The 4,436-nt window shown below is 43.6% G+C and overlaps 1 protein-coding gene across 2 annotated transcripts in view; it reads left to right on the top strand.

The window, feature by feature from the left end:
• The first annotated feature begins 229 nt into the window (after positions 1–229).
• TAFA4 (TAFA chemokine like family member 4) overlaps positions 230–4,436 on the top strand; it is a 300,070-nt gene continuing 295,863 nt past the window's right edge. For both annotated transcript variants that reach the window (XM_056524573.1, XM_056524574.1), the window contains exon 1: positions 230–691. The gene's annotated coding sequence lies outside the window, so the exon portion shown is untranslated. The remainder of the gene's footprint in view (positions 692–4,436) is intronic.

Genomic DNA, 4,436 nt, shown 5'->3' with positions numbered 1-4,436 from the left:
GATCCCTAATAAATGAATGTAGAGTTCCAAGTGTGTAAGATGACTGCAGCCAGCAGTAGAGCACCCTACATGGAGTCTGTAATAGTGAGAAGGCAACATGACACAGTGGTGAAGAGGAGGATGTGAGGGAGGAGCTGCAGGAGAAGGATCCTTGTCTGCTCCAATCAGTTCTGTGAGCACACCAGGCTTGTTAGTGTCACTCTGGATTCAAAGCAAAGCATCTGTCCAGGGCTCACTCTGCTGGTCCAGGAGCCAAGGGGCAGCACAGGCAGCAGGCACTGCCCTATACAAGGACCACAGGACTGCTCCTCACACTGCCAACTGCAGAGCTGAAAGTGCTCCTCACCTGTCCACTGTATGCTCCTCACTGGCCATTTACCCTATTACCACCCTACATTGGCATTGCTTTAATGCATCCAGCCTGGATTTAGTACTGGCACCTTAAGCCTGGATGCTGACATCTGCTCTTGACATTTGACTCTGATCAGTTGAGGATGAGACTATCAAGACTATTGGATCTGTGTGGATGATAGTAACTTTGTCTTACACCTACAAAGATGCCAGCCTAGGCAAAGTGCTGAGACTCTACCCACTATGTAATCCTCAGTCACCTTGGGCAGGATCATGGCACACAGCTCTTGCAATCTCTGGCTTGGTTGCAGATGAAGAGTAACTGACCCTTCTCATTTCAGTAAGTTCTTGTGCACTTTGTGACTTCTTCCTAATATTTGGCTGCACCCTCTGGCCACTTAGTTCTGCATTTATGAATTATTACTTTATTGTCCCTCCTCTATGGCATTTCATTTATGAGTATGGCACAGATAGAGTTAAGGGGTCAGTCAAGTATAGTGAATACAGGAGCCTGTGTATACAAGGTGTCACATGTTGGTGTATGTTGTTACTGATCCCAGGTGGGTATTATCCATGATAGGTCTCATACATTTGCGCAATCCTCATATTGGCACTAAACTTCTCCCATGCTTAGTTTTATAGCTATTGGGTCAATAAGTGCAGGGATCTGTGCTCACATTCTGCATAGTCCATGCAACCCTAAAAGACTAGAGATAATGAGGAACCATAACCCATTCATTTGTTCTGTTAAATTAATGAAAATAATTGCATAGCGCCAACATATTCTGCAGCGCTGTACAGAGCTTGTCATCACTCAAACATTTATAATAATTCCTTTATTCATAGAGGGACAATACCTTTCACAGCGATGTACAGAGCTTGTCATCACTCACACTGGTTCCGGTCCCCAATGGGGCCTCATTATCTATATTTCAAATGAACCGTCAGTATGTTTTGGAGTTAATGCAGCAAAGTTAAACAGATGTAGCAGAGCTGAATATGTTTCATTCTTTGTATTCCTTCTGTGTGGACATCTAGCTGTTGCAAAACTAGCAGAGCAGACTTTATCATTCATTCTGTGCACCTCCAGCTGTTGCAAAACTACACCTCCCAGCATGCCCGGACAGCCGGGCACGCTGGGAGTTGTAGTTTTGCAACATCTGAAGGTCTGCAGTTTAGAGATCACTGCTCTACATAATACTTTGATTATCTCAGTGATACAGACCCAAGGCATTAAATGAGAAATTCATCTCTACTACATTAGTAGTCTCCTAACCGTAAACCTTCAGCTGTTGCAAAACTACAACTCCCAGCATGCCCGGACAGACGATTATCCCAGTGGTACAGCACCAAGGCATTAAATGACAAATTCATCTCTACTACATTAGAAGTCTCCTGACTGTCAACCTTTAGCTGTTGCAAAACTACAACTCCCAGCATGCCCGGACAGACGATTATCCCAGTGGTACAGCACCAAGGCATTAAATGACAAATTCATCTCTACTACATTAGAAGTCTCCTGACTGTCAACCTTTAGCTGTTGCAAAACTACAACTCCCAGCATGCCCGGACAGACGATTATCCCAGTTATACAGACCCAAGGCATTAAATTACAAATTCATCTTTACTAGATTAGTAGTCTCCGAACTGTAAATCTTCAGCTGTTGCAAAACTACAACTCCCAGCATGCCCGGACAGACGATTATCCCAGTGATACAGACCCAAGGCATTAAATGACAAATTCATCTCTACTACATTAGTAGTCTTCTAACCGTAAACCTTCAGCTGTTGCAAAACTACAACTCCCAGCATGCCTGGACAGCCGATTATCCCAGTGATACAGCACTAAGGCATTAAATGACAAATTCATCTTTACTAGATTAGTAAGTCTCCAGACTGTAAACCTTCAGCTGTTGCAAAACTACATCTCCCAGCATGCATGGACAGCCGGGCATGCTGGGAGTTGTAGTTTTGCAACATCTGAAGGTCTGCAGTTTAGAGATCACTGCTCTACATAATACTTTGATTATCCCAGTGATACAGACCCAAGGCATTAAATGACAAATTCATCTGTACTACATTAGTAGTCTCCGAACTGTAAATCTTCAGCTGTTGCAAAACTACAACTCCCAGCATGCCCGGTCAGCCGATTATCCTAGTGATACAGCACTAAGGCATTAAATGACAAATTCATCTCTACTACATTAGTAGTCTCCTAACTGTAAGCCTTCAGCTGTTGCAAAACTACAACTCCCAGCATGCCCAGTAAACCGATTATCCCAGTGATACAGCACTAAGGCATTAAATGACAAATTCATCTTTGCTACATTAGTAGTCTCCTAACTGTAAGCCTTCAGCTGTTGCAAAACTACAACTCCCAGCATGCCCGGTCAGCCGATTATCCTAGTGATACAGCACTAAGGCATTAAATGACAAATTCATCTCTACTACATTAGTAGTCTCCTAACTGTAAGCCTTCAGCTGTTGCAAAACTACAACTCCCAGCATGCCTGGACTGCTGATTATCCTAGTGATACAGCACTAAGGCATTAAATGACAAATTCATCTTTACTACATTAGTAGTCTCCTAACTGTAAGCCTTCAGCTGTTGCAAAACTACAACTCCCAGCATGCCTGGACTGCTGATTATCCTAGTGATACAGCACTAATGCATTAAATGACAAATTCATCTTTACTACATTAGTAGTCTCCTAACTGTAAGCCTTCAGCTGTTGCAAAACTACAACTCCCAGCATGCCTGGACTGCTGATTATCCTAGTGATACAGCACTAAGGCATTAAATGACAAATTCATCTCTACTACATCAGTAGTCTCCTAACTGTAAGCCTTCAGCTGTTGCAAAACTACAACTCTCAGCATGCCCGGACAGCCGTTGGCTGTCCGGGCTTGCTGGGAGTTGTAGTTTTGCAACATCTGCTCTACATCATATGCAGATTATCCCAATGGTACAGCACCAAAGCCTTAAATGACAGATTCAGCACTACTATATCAGCGGTCTGCAAACTGTAAGCCTCCAGCTGTTGCAAAACTACAACTCTGGGCATGCTGGGAGTTGTAGTTTTGCAACATCTAAGGGTCCGCAGTTTGGCGACCACTGCTCTTCATAATATTCTGATTATCCCAGTGATTCGGCACTAAAGAGTTAAATGACAAATTCAGCTCTACTACACTATAAGAATGCTCTGCCTGTATTACCACCCCATCCCTTCCCCAATGATTCATGCTGGAAGGCATAGAAGAAAAGTCAGGTGCTGGAACCAGCTGTTCCTTCCACAGTCTGATCAAATGGACAAGCTGCTTCCCGGACAGATGACCTCCCACCGCCTCTTCTCTGTGCCCACAAGGAAAGTGCCTCCAGGATCCCTTTCATTATCCCTTTATAGATCTGTCTGCGCCTCTGGTGTAAGAAGCAGAGGTGTGAACATCCATTGACTCAGCTGGATGAGAGGAGCCGGATGGTGCAGGGTGCAGGGGCACTCACACTTGAAAGCTGATGCACTCTTATGGGTGTATTGAGTGTGCTTGTACTGGTGCCTATGGAGCCAGGTGGAGTGCTCAGGGGGTGTTCAGTACTTATCTCTCGTCTTCGATATTTGATGTAGACACGCTACATCTGTGCAGAGTTTCTCCAGATGCTTGCGTGGATTTCTTCTGAGTACTCTGGCTTTTTCCCCTGACGTATTAATGGGTCAATGGGCTTTCTGTGTAATTGGTGTTAGTGGGCGTCTAAAATGTAGAAATTAGATTATGAGCCCCACTGGGGACAGGGACTGATGTCAGCGATTACCTATGTGTACTGCGCAGTAGAGTATGTTGGTGCTATAGAAAATATTTCTCTCTATCTCAAATTTATGTACAAAATGATTTATCTATCTATCTATATTCCTATCCATCTCATATCTATCTATCTAATCATTCTACGTTTATCCATCCATCTATCATCTATCTATCTATCTATCTATCATCTATCTATCTATCTATCTATTTATCTAATCATTCTATCTATGATCTATCTCTTCTCTTCCTCTCTCTGTCTCTCTCTCTGTCTGTCTGTCTCTCTCTGT

The sequence above is a fragment of the Hyla sarda genome, chromosome 6, assembly GCF_029499605.1.
Source record: "Hyla sarda isolate aHylSar1 chromosome 6, aHylSar1.hap1, whole genome shotgun sequence".
NCBI lineage: Eukaryota > Metazoa > Chordata > Amphibia > Anura > Hylidae > Hyla > Hyla sarda.
Note: the sequence above shows the minus strand (reverse complement) of the source record. Positions and strands in the feature narration are given on the sequence as shown.